Source organism: Tenrec ecaudatus, chromosome 1 (genome assembly GCF_050624435.1).
Source record: "Tenrec ecaudatus isolate mTenEca1 chromosome 1, mTenEca1.hap1, whole genome shotgun sequence".
NCBI classification, from domain to species: Eukaryota; Metazoa; Chordata; class Mammalia; order Afrosoricida; family Tenrecidae; genus Tenrec; species Tenrec ecaudatus.
In genome coordinates this window covers 310,231,737-310,244,650 of record NC_134530.1, presented here as the reverse complement: position 1 = coordinate 310,244,650, position 12,914 = coordinate 310,231,737, and the positions used below count along the sequence as shown (strand labels likewise).

The 12,914-nt window shown below is 44.2% G+C and overlaps 1 non-coding gene across 1 annotated transcript; it reads left to right on the top strand.

The window, feature by feature from the left end:
- Positions 1 to 12,216: 12,216 nt before the first annotated feature.
- Positions 12,217 to 12,288, top strand: TRNAM-CAU (transfer RNA methionine (anticodon CAU)). The gene has a single exon. It is a non-coding gene; the product is annotated as a tRNA-Met (tRNA).
- Positions 12,289 to 12,914: the final 626 nt, after the last annotated feature.

The following is a 12,914-nucleotide window of genomic DNA, read 5'->3' as shown; positions in this document are numbered from 1 at the left end:
TGATCCCTTCAGGACAAGTGGTGAAAGTGGCGATACCGGGAGGGTGGAGGGAGGTGGGGTGGAAAGGGGGAACAGATGACAAGGATCTACATATAACCTCCTTGGGGGATGGGCAACAGGAAAATGGGTGAAGGGAAGCATCGGAGTGTGTAAGATATGACAAAATAATAATAATAATTTTAAAATTACCAAGGGTTTATGAGGGAGCGGGGAGTTGGGAGGGAAGGGGGAAATGAGGAGCTGATGCCAGGGGCTTAAGAGGTGAGCAAATGTTTTGAGAATGATGAGGGCAATGAATGTACAAATGTGCTTGACACAATTGATGTATGTATGGATTGTGCTAAGAGTTGTATGAGCCCCTAATAAAATGATTTTTTAAAAACAGACATGGCTTCGGGGCTTGCTGTTGATGGCTACGTCGAAAAGCACAGTAGGGTTGACCATGGCTGGACGCAACAGGGCCAGACAGAACTACACATTCATGCAGCGGTGGCTGCAAAGCCCAGGTATCTTATTATAACATAGTTCTATCCACCATAATCAAGTTTACAATAATCTCTATTGATAGCAAAGCTGTTTGAGTGCCTAGACTGTGACCAGAGGGGATCTGAGAGAGGCTTAAAATCTGACTAGATACGCTCCAGATAGATTTAGGGCTCTCACTGTCCTGCACAGCCTTCTACAAACCAGGTATTCACAATTGAAGCACCGCTACTTTCCCCTGTATCATATTTGGATTTTGTTATTGCCATCTTGGGATCACACAGCAGTCCTGCTTGATTTTTGTCTGATCAGATGATGTTCCTGGAGACTTAACCAGGGTGTCTAGTGCTAGGCTTGGGTCGCCCACCCTTTGGGCTTCCAATCTCCACAGTAGTTTCAAATCCTGTTCTGCAACACTGTGCCCTCTTGCCTCTCAGGCGGCGCCCCCTCCTTCACTCAGACACCACGCCATGGCTCCTCTCCTCGTTCCAAACACGGTCAGTGAGGGTTTGCTCTGAGGACAGAGTTTCTCTTTCTATTATTATGGGTTTATAAAGTTTTCCCCTATAATGTTCCCCCCAATTTTAATTTTCCTCCTTTTATAACCACCCAGACCAGTGCTTGGATCTGATGGGCAAGGAAACTGGAGGTTTTCCCAAAGCTGTAGCCTCTTTCTTGTCAGGGGAAGCCAGCCCCTAACACATCATTACGGGTCCGGTAGGTGCAATTGTACAGCGATAATAAGTAAAGATCATAGTAAAGTTATAGAGAGCATGAGAGATAGAAGTGAAGTATTGAGGGGAGGGAGGGGGGGGGAAAGAGGACCTGATGCAAAGGGCTTAAGTGGAGAGCAAATGCCTTGAGAATGATTGGGGCAGGGAATGTATGGATGTGCTTTATACAATTGATGTATGTATATGTATGGATTGTGGTAAGAGTTGTTTGAGTCCCTAATAAAATGTAAAAGAAGAAAAGAGAAAAAAAATGATTAGGGCAAAGACTGTACAGATGTGCTTTATACAATTGATGTATGTATATGTATGAACTGTGAAAAGAATTGTATCAGCCCCAATAAATTGTTAAAATAAAAAAATTAAAAAAAATGATTAGGGCAAAGACTGTACAGATGTGCTTTATACAATTGATGTATGTATATGTATGAACTGTGAAAAGAATTGTATCAGCCCCAATAAATTGTTAAAATAAAAAAATAAAAAATGATAAAAAAAAAGAAGTGAAGTATTGAAATAAATGGAGTCAGTCACAATTCATGGTAGCATGCTCACCTCAGCCCCACTAGATGGTCCACTTGGAGGGAGAGAGAGAGATTTAATGCTAGCACAGGCTTTTTATCTTCTCTGGGGATGTGCAAGCCCCCTAATTACAGGTGAGGACATACGTCTTAGGAAGGGGTTGTACTATAGGTAATACAGTAATCAGAAGGGTGGTCTAGGGACATACATGCAATAGGAAGAGGGATTGGGGTATACATGTGACAAGATGGGTGGACCCTAGATTCAAGATGGAGACCTAACCTTGATCATCCTTGGGTGGGTTTGACCTCTCTGGGGTCTCCTACAAGGAAACAGACAACTACTATCCTTATCAGAAGGGAGTGGGCCCTATTTGTTGTGGGATAAACAGTGGTGTCTACTTGCTCTAGATGGTTGATAGCTCTCAGGGAGAATAACCCCTGACCTACTTCTGATGGCCTCCAATTGTAGACATTCCCAAGCAGCTGTCTGGCATATATTTGGGGGAGACAGCTTGGGAGAAATCCTTCTGTATTCCACACTTTCTTCTTCTTTTTTTTAATAATTGTCTTTAGGTGCTTGATTAACTTTGCTGAGCAGGATGTCTCCCAATTTTGTCCATGTCCTGAGGTATTTGATAGTCTCAGCACTGGTTTATCGATGCATTCTATTCCATTGGTTGCCTGTGTCAGAATTTCTTTTTCTGTGTCTCCACAGATGCCTTTTGTTATTTCCATCTTTTGCTATTATAGAAATTTCTGCAATAAACATGGATATACATTTATCTATTTGTTTTTATTATTTATGTTTTGAGGAGTACATACTTAGTAGAGAGACTGTAGGGTCGTATGGTATTTATATTCACACTTGTTTAAAATAATACCACACAGTTTTTCCACAGTGACTGGACACTTCTGCAATCCTACTATCATTGTGTGAGTGTTCCAATGCTTCCACGTCCTCTCCAGCATGTTATTTGTAATTTAAAAAATTTACATGTTGATGCGAGGTGGTATCTCATCATTTTTTATTTTGCATTTCTGTTATAGCTAATGATTTCTTGACATAATTTCTTTACATATTTGTTGGCTGCCTGATGTTATCTTTAGCAAAATTTTTATTAGTGTCTTGTGTCCATTTTTTTTATTGGCATGGAAAGACATGAAGTTTACACTGCCTTCCTCCATCTCTCTTTCTTTTGCCATGTCCATGGCCCGTCAGTAGCTAACTGTTGTCATGAATTTTTGGTTTTAAATGGTCTTTGCAGAGATCTTTAAAAGTGCACACACAATCAAATGCAAGGATGTCTTCTTTCTCATCCCACTCTTCCAACTAACGTTCCTCTCTCATATTAACGTTCTGAAAATGCTATTCTGTGCTTTGCTTCCCTCCACTTAATGTTATTGGAAATCTTTAGAATCATGCACATAATTCTACTCTTAAATATTACACTGCATCGAGGAGACCAGGTCTCAAACGACAAAGGGGGGGGGGATCACATCACCGTGAATGAGGGGGAGTGCGTGATGGGGACACAATGCCCATCTGTAAACAGCTGGACATCCCTTCCAGAGGGGTAGTGGGGAGGAGATGAGTCATTCAGGGTTCAGTGTAGCAACAATGAAACTCAAAACCTTCCTGTAGTTCTTGAACGCTTCCTCTCCTCCCAATTATCATGACCCCAATTCTACCTTGCGGACCGGGTTAGACCAGAGGATGCACAGTGGTGCAGTAGGGATCTGGAAACACAGGGAATATAGGGCGGATGAACCCCTCAGGACTCACAGTGAGAGTGGCGACACCGGGAGGGAAGGGGGTGTAGAAAGGGAGAACTGATCTTGGAGATCTATGTGTAACCTTCTGTCTGGGAGATGGGCAATAGGAAGGTGGTTGAGGGGAGACGCCGGGCAGTGTAAGATAAGATAAAATAATTATTTATAAACTTTCAAGGGAGCAGGGGGAAGGGGGGAGCGGAGAAGGAGAGGGGGGGAAAGGAAACCGAGCTGATTCCAGGAACCCAAGTGGAAAGCGAATTTTGAGAATGATGAATGCAATGAATGTATAAGGATGCTTTGCTCAATTGATGTATGTTTGGATTGTGATAAGAGTTGTAGGAGCCCCAATAAAAAATTTATTAAAAAAGTATTACACTGCATCTTGTAGATGTGTCATCACCTACTAAACAAATTATATTATGGTGATAACTAGGCGCTGATGAGATTTTGCCTCCTGTGCTTTGGCCATGTTGTCAGGAGGGACCACTCCCTGGAGAAGGACATCATGCTTGGTAAAGCAGAGGGGCAGGAAAATAAAAAAGAGGAAGCAACCGGTGACTAGGAGGGATACCTTGGCTGCAAGCAGAACAATTGTGAGGAGGGTGCAGGACCGGGAGGGTGCAGGACCGGGCAGCTCTGCATCCTGTACACAGGGTGACTATGAGACACAACCTACTGAACAGGGCCGAACAAAAACAACAAGTTCTGTCTGGTCTTCCTGTGACAAGCGGTGCCGCAGTGAATAGCGTGCCTATCACATTTCATAGGTGTGCTTATGAACATGCTCATCAGTGAAACACCGTGTGAAATGTAGGTAGATGCTGCTTTCAAACTGTTCTTCCCGGAGACGGAAGAGCACAAGTGAATAGCATGAGGACTACACGCAGTACCGCCACACCCATTTTATGGATTTCCTGACCTGGTGGTGTAATGGATTGTGAATGGACCGGCTAATCCCAAGGTCAGCAATTCAAAACCACCAATTGCTCCTGGGGCCAAGAAAAGGTTTGCTACACTCTAGAAGAGTCGAAGTCTCTGAAACCAGCAAGGGGCAGTTCTACTTTGCCTTGGAAGGAATCCATTGATGGCAGTAGCTTTGTTGTGTTTTCAGCCACAAGAATAGAGCGAAGCCAGGCAATTTCGGAAGAATCATAGGTAATCTTGCGATGAGGGAACACATCATTTCCGTCGGAAGGCTGTTACTTGTACAGACTCCAGTGAAAGACTACACATAAACTGGAAAGATTGCAATGTACAAGCAAAATAAAAAAGCTTCTCTTTCCTGGGAATGAACAAAATATTCATAGGATTTAAGGCAAAAGTGGGATTTTTGCCTCCTTGCCAGAGTCTCACACATCAAACTGCTATTTCATAGACAGTCAAGCATACTTGAGATTGCAGTAACAACAACAAAAAGCTATAATAACCAAAAAAAATCTTTAAAAGATCATTTTATTAGGGCCTCATACAACTCTTATTACAATCCATACATACATCAATCGTGTCAAGTGCATTTGTACATATATTGCCATCATCATTCTCAATACACCTGCTTTCTACTTGAGCCCTTGGTATCAGCTCCTCATTTCCCCCCTCCCTCCCTGCTCCCCCCACAAAAAAATTTTATCCACACATTTTGTTCTGGGCTTTGTCAAGAGATAGTTACTGTAAAATTCAGTAATTTTCTCCAGCTGCAGAAAAATTTTAGGTTCTATAAAACAAATGTCCTCATGTTAACTTGAAAAGATAAAAATGGCAGCCTAGCATAAGATTCTGTCATTACTGAAAATATGTTTAGGCCATTGCTAGCAACACACGTGGATCTCTGGTAGTGCTATGAGTTAAGCATTGGGCTAGAGGCTCAAACCCACCAGATGTTCAATAGGAAAAAATATGCAGCTGTCTGCTCCAGTAAAGATGGAGAGCCTCAGCAACTCTTAGAAGCAGTGTACTTTGTCCTAAGGTAACTGAGTTCAAATCACTCCATGACACTAGGTTTTGGGGTATATATTCATATTTATACATACTCATAGAATTAAAGATGATGAAATTTCTCCACAAACTTATAGAACCCTCCCCCACTTCCAATATTAGTCCTCTCATCAAGGGCTTCCCTCTTCCTCACTATCTCCCTCCCCACCCCCCCCCCATGATATTCTTCTCCAGGGACTGGTCTCTCCTGATAATATGTCCAAAGTAAGTGGCTCAAAGTCTTCCCGTCCTTGCTTCCAAGGAGCAAATGTTGGCTGTCCTTCTCCTTTTGGCAGGTCACGGTACCTCCAGTGGTATTTGCCAATACCACCATTCAACAGTGGGCTCAAACATAAGTACTATCCCGAGGCTGTTGCAGGACCCGCTGGAGTTTGTGCTGTTTTACACAGGATCACTACACGACTTCGAACTGACTAGAGAGCACCTGGCAAACAACAACCTATATTAGTAGCAAAAAATGCATTGAACTTGAAAAACCCGTTCAATTAAAAAATACCTTCTCTCCTCTTCCATTTTATGGTAGATTTACCTCAAAGATCATCTTCCCCTGGAATTTTCTCTTGTCAGTGTACTTTCCTCTGTTTCAGTTTATGATGATTTAAAAACAGACCAAACGATGAAACATACAACTTTCCTCTAGTTCTTAAACACCGTCCCCCCGCCCCCAACTATCATGATCCCGATTATACCTTACAAATCCAACTGGACTGGAGGATGTACACTGGTACAGATAGGAACTGGAAGCACAGGGAACACAGAGCAGATAAACCCTTCAGGTCCAGTGGTGAGAGTGGTGATACTGGGAGGGTGGAGGGAGGATGGGGTGGAAAGGAGGAACCGATTACAAGTTCTACATATAACCTCCTGTCTGGAGGTCGGTCAACAGAAAAGTGGGTGAAGCGAGACGTTGGACAGTGTAAGATATGACTAAATAATAATGACTTGTAAATTATCAAGGGTTCATAGCGACTTTATTGGACCAGGGTAAAACTGTACCTGTAGGTTTCTGAGACTGTTACCTCTTTAAGGGGTAGCAAGTCTCGTCTTTCTGTCCCAGGGCAGCTGGTGGGTGACTGGTGGTTCCGAATTGCTAACCTCTAAGGCAGTGGTTTCCAACCTTCCTAATACTATGAACCTTTCATACAGTTCCTCATGGGGTGGTGACCCCAACCATAAAATTATTTTCGTCATTACTTCATCACTGCCATTTTGCTACTGTTATGAATCATCATGTAAATATCTGATATACAGGAGTTATTTCATTGTTAAAAATTGAACGTATTTAAAGGATAGTGATTCATCACAAAAACAGTATGTAAATACATATTGTGAAATATTTATTTTAATGACCAATGAAATTTTGTCTTATAGCATGATGCAGCATGGGTAACCAACCGTCTTTACACCGGCTACTAGTATGTGCGTGTTATCTGCATGTGGGCGGGCCTGCCTGGAGTCAGATAGAGGAGTGGTGTCTCGGTTACTAAGACCGTCAGAAAGATGTGTTTTCTGATGGTCTCAGGCGACCCCTGTGAAAGGGTTGTTCAACCCTCAAAGGGGTCTCGACCCACAGGTCGAGAACCACTGTCCTAAGGCCTGAGCCATTGCACTTCCAAGACTCCTTCTCTTCTTCCTAGGGAACCTTTTAGTTCCCCATTGCCATCAAGTTGGCTCTGACTCAGGGACCCCGCAAGGTGGAGGAATGCACAGAAATCTTCGTTAAAGACCAAGATACCAAAGTGTGAAGCTGTTCTTTCTTAACATGTTCTCATTATAGGTAAGTACACATTTCTATAACTCTTCCCAGAAGAACTCTGCTTTCTCCACAGTTTCGGCATTTGTGAATCTATAGGGGAGTAGACAGCCCTATCTTCCCCCAGCAGAGCGGCTGTAGGGCCCGAACCGCTGACCAGGCGGTATGTAGCCCCTGCTAACCAGATAGTGCCTCCAGGGCTCCTCGATGGAGCAGCCCTCTCCCCTATTACTGAATTGATTTTCTTTAGTCCTTAGGAGTATGGACAAAAGACCGGTCTAGCACTTGCAAAATAGAGTCTATCAGTGGCCAATGAGGTATGTGTGTTAACGCAAAGAATCCTTTAAAAAAATTTAGCGAGCATCTTTGACTACCTGGCAGAAAGCATTAAGTGTTATTGGCATCTGTATCTTCTTGCTAGAGGTATTTCCTTCCAGAACTCTCCGGTGATGGTTGTGTGTCTGTGGCGGTGAGGTGGGAGGTGAAGGAAGGTAGGTGATGGATGCATTGAATGGTAGAGGGAGGCAAGATTTCTACCTTCTGCATCTACAAAATGCTGTAGCCCTTCCGAAGCAATTGCTAAATCGGACTCTTTTCATCCCCTTTCTCTATTTGTCTCTTCTAATCCTCCCATAGCTCTTCTGAAAGACTGTTTTAGAAATTTGGTCCTTCACTGAGCTGGATCTAAGTTTTGGGCGCTCCATTGAGGGCTCAGTGGCGCCGGAGAACAAGATGCTTGGACACAGTGCGGGGCACTGAAGGAGCTACAAGGTGTCCCTCCAGGCTTGTGGTTCTCTGAGCTGCCTGCTCAGTTGCTTCCAAGAGCTGGTGAACTAGGATACATGAGCGGTGAGATGTCTAATATTTTAAAGAGACGACCTGGCCACTCCTTGTTGCTTATAGTAAAATCCTGCAAGGAGAAATGCGTGGATGGAAAAAGAACTGTGACAAATGAAGAGAGAACTTCAAGATGTGGGAGATTATGTAGTAATAAGTAAGGACACGTGTCCTAGAGCATTTACCAAGGAGATGGCTTAGGCGATCTTTTGTAAAAGAGGGTCAATCTAACCTATACCACGGCAGACAAGCCCATCTGCTTACAAGGAAGGGGACAAAGAATGAAAGAGGTCAACCACAACAAACCCTGAAATGAACAGCGCAGTGGTCAGAGAATTGTGAAAGCAAACACGGGAAGCAGGGCTTTCTTTGTGTCACGGGAATGGGGGGAGGGGGGACCACCATCTCTTGGGACTAAAGGGTGGGCCACAGTGTACCCCAGAGTCAGCTCTTCTACGACTCAGTTCAGGAGTATGAGACTGCTCACTAAGGAGTGCCAGGGGGACTGGGTTGCAGCCCAAAGCTAAGAGGGGCACTGTGGGGGCTTCTCTGCCCAAGGGGTAGAAGAAAGCGATAGGCCAGGCCTGGAGGGGGTGGGATTGTCATTCACATGGCCTGAGAAAAGAGGGACATACAAAACTGAGGGAGCTGAGCTGCCTCCGTTAGGTCTGGAAGGTGAGGTGAAATCCCAGGGCCAGAACCCAGGGATGTAGCCAGTCCACAGGTCTGGGGAGTGGAGCCTTCACCTAGATGGTCTCAAAGAGAAGAGTGTCTTCAAACCTGGAGAGCTAATGTGAATCATTTTGCTGCATTTTGGATGAGCTTGGTACCTATCATCCCTTCTTTCGTTCCAATTGCTCCCATTTACAGTGGAAGTAGCTACCTTGTGTCTGCAGGGACAGTGAATTGTTGAAGGTGGCTCTTCTAGCCAGAGTCTCTAACTGCCCCACATGACCTGACCCTTTCCTGTAAGAAGGTGGGGGGAGCTCCGAAGAGGATTCACCTGAGTAAATGTGAACAGGCTTCTCTGGAGTGCCAACCTGTTGTGTGTAAAATGAACTTTCTGCTGAGGGAGCGGGGCGGGATCTTCTTTCCAGCAAGAGCCAGGAGTGGAACGTATCCCCCAGGGTCTGAGAATCCTGTGAATCTCCTGGATCCAGATGGCAGTGGTAACATCAAAGGGGCAGCAGCAGACCCAAGAGCCAGAAATCAGAAGAGAGTGCTGGTGAAGTTGAGTGCTTTTGTGCAGAATGCTGGTTTGCAGAGTGGGGTGCCTCTGGGCACTTAGTTGGGGAAGCTGGGCTTGTGGAACCACCCAAGTGGAGCTGAGTGCCTTCAGGCTGAGGCTTACTGGAGGTTTAAAGGAACTGAAGTCCCTTCCATGGCACTTACTTCAGGAAGCTGAGTCTGCTGACTCACAGAGCTTGAGCTGAATGCTTCTGGGTTGAGGCTTACAATACAGTGGTCTGCTCCTTCCGGCATTTATTATCAGAACTGAAAGAACTTTGTAGTATGTCTTGATAAAAATTATCCTGAGTATTTCACACTGGCATTACTTTTTAACTTCCTTAATAAACTCTTGCATCATGAATTTTCATCTGTGAGTTCTGTGTAGTCATTTCAATGGATATTAGAAACCAGAGAGGTAAAACAGAGAACACTAATTAGATACCTGAGTGTCTATTCACCATTGTACTTTGGAAACAGATACTTTTGTAATGTAGATTTCACAGGTTCACAACAAAGAGGAATTTTGTCCCAGAATAGAATCTGCCTAAAGTCAAATGTGTGAATCATCCACATTTGAGTTAGATTGTTTTGAAAGATGAGGTTTTAGACTGTGGTTGATTTAAGACTTTGGGGATGATGTGATGGGGTGGATGTGTTTCACATTAGGAAGGATGAGAACCACTGCTCTAGAACTTAAAAAATGCCTTCCCCTAGTACTGGGAAACTGACTTCCAACTCCTAGCTGCCTAAACTATACACATTACCCCTCCCTCCCACATACATACAAACCCCCCATTCGCGGTATTTCTGTTATAGTAGTACTAGGTAACGAAGACATACATCCATGTCTTATCCCTTTCCAGAAAGAGGCGAGATAAGGAGAGAAATGTAACAGGGAAAATATCTGTGCTAGTGGAATATAAAAAAGAAAAGAAGCAATCATTTGTAAAGAATCTTCAGTTTTACAATGCTAGAAAAATAGATTAAATGAAAAACTTTGGAGAGGACAAATTGCTCTGACTCACATTGCTAGAAAAATAGAAAAATGCCACAAATTTAGAGCCACAAGTACTCTTTCTAAAATGTAGTCTAGAGAAGGAATCATACAAAAAGGTTTTATCAGCATCTTAATACGCTTTTACTTTAGTAAACTACATTAGTAAATGTGTAATAATAAAAGACGTTTCTTGATTAGTCCTTTTCGCTACTTAGTCATCTTGTTGAAAACAAATTACGATGAAGCTCCGAAAGCATTCCCTAAGTGGGAGGAAGGGTTTGCAGTCAAGGAGAACAGTGAACTTGCTGTAAAATTTTATAAAACTTTCAGTGTATCGATGTATATCCCCCAAATATGCTATAAATCCTAACCCCTATATCTGTTGTTACAATTCCATTTAGAAATGGAGCTTTTTTGCTATGTTAATGAGGCAGTACATTAGCTAGGATGCTTTAACCATACATATATATAATATGAGTGAATAGATTGGGCAAGCAACCAAACACAATGGGGGAAGATGCTATATGCCACATGAGATCTCCAGGGAACCAAGAAACAAGCTGACAGGTTCCAATGATGGAGTATCAGGATCACCAGCTCAGGGGATACCAAGGTCAGTTGGCAAAGACAATGCTGCTCTGAGGAGCAGCCACTGGGGTCTTAAAAGCCCACGATCAGCTGTCTAAGGTTCAACTATTGTTGCCCATCCTGAGGTAAGAAGGTCGATGAAAATCAAAGTCTTCTGGAAACAGTCCAGTGACCAAACACCAGTCTCCAGTATCCTGAGATTATAAGAACTAGAAGATGCCCGGCTATCACCACCAACTGCTCTAAAACCAATCAGGACCACAAGACCCTGAATCGACTGGGAGAAAGAATTGAAAATTGAAATTCTCAAAAATTGAAAGATTTCAAAAATTGAAATCACAAGGCCAGAGGTAAACTATGGTTCTCACCCTCAGGTCTGGACTGAGCTCAACCCCTTGTTAGAATAACGACTCGTTTAAGATTTTAAAAGCAGCATTTACTCAAGGACACAGTTCAGAGGGTTAAGACCCAAAAAGGAGAAATGGAAACAGGCAACCCAGCGATACCTCATGGCACACCGACTGAGGAGATCGCAGTGAATGAGTTGAATCAGAAAATTGTTAAATATAAAACGATGGTGTGCTCTGTAAACTTTCCCAATTCACAATAAAACGTTGAAAGAGATAGATAGAGGGAGGGAGGGAGGCGTGAGAGGGAGAGAGAGAGAGAGAGAGAGAGAGAGAGAGAGAGAGAGAGAGAGAGAGAGAGAGAGAGAGAGAGAGAGAGAGAGAGAGAGAGAGAGAGAAAGGACCTGTACAAGAGACACCCTTTCTTCAAGAACTGCAGGGTGTCACAAGCCTCTGTCCAGGCTCCTGGCTTGCGAGAACCAACTGTCTGCAGAGAGAGGCTGTTTGCGGAGCTGAACACCCTCCCCATCCCCCACCTTGGGAGCGGAGGTCCGAGGGTGACGCCGGTAGACTAGGTGCCCGGGAAGCTGCGCACAGCATTCCGTTAGTTCATACACAGACACGCGCATTCTGGGGTTCCGAAGGAAGGCGTGAACTGTTGTGTCTTCATTCTTTAGAGGCAACAAATCCCACTTCACGCCTCCCCAGAGTCGGCTTATTGGCGTGTTGCTCCTCGGAGCACAGAGCAGCTCCTGAAAGAAAGATGCTGGAGTTTGAAGCATCGTTGACCACTGGGGAAAGCGACTCGGAGGAAAGCGCGAGGGCATCTCGGTTGAGGAGGTTGGAGAGATTGGAGGCGGCAAAAGACACTACCGGGAAAGAGGGCACATTGGAAAACACAGATTGCAGCAAAGTGGCTGAGCCTTTCAGGATGGAGAATAACAAGGACGCTGCGGCAGCTAGCAGAGTGGCGCAGCGGAAGCGTGCTGGGCCCATAACCCAGAGGTCGATGGATCGAAACCATCCTCTGCTATGTCTTTTCCAGCGGGAGATTTAGTGTCCTAGGATTATCGCACCTCGGAAACGCCCGGCTTGGCTTATCTTTTAGCATTGAGGAAAATAAAAGCAGAAGCCTCTGGCTTAAAAAGAAAAATAAACATCATTGAATTGACAGGTTGCAGCCTCTAAAGAGCTAAAAGCTGTCATTTAATCGGTTAGGGAGAGATCCATGTCGTTTAAATGCTTGTAAGAAAATGGACCTTAAAAACCCAGAGCCATTCCGAATGACTGTTAAGGGTTTGCGAGGTTTTCTGGGAGGAGCAGCGAGCAAGGTTGGCCCTGCTGGCGTTGCGGTTAGCTGCGCAGCGCTGCTCCCTGGCTCCCCCAGGACCCCCTGAGTGCCAGGGAAGGGCACAGCAATGAAATAAAGAGGCTGCACGACAAAGAGAACCACCCTGCGGAGAATGCTGCTCTAGGTAACTGTATGTAAAATTGGGGGCGATTCTTCAAGTCGATTTAAATTTTTTGCTATAGAGACAAATTAACCACTTGGAGTCCTGTCCGTTTTCAAAATGATCTTTTACATTGTGAGTTAGGGGTATGTGGGTGTTTACACTTCAGACAGAGTCCTAGCAGTTTTTAACATTGTACCAAGGTTTG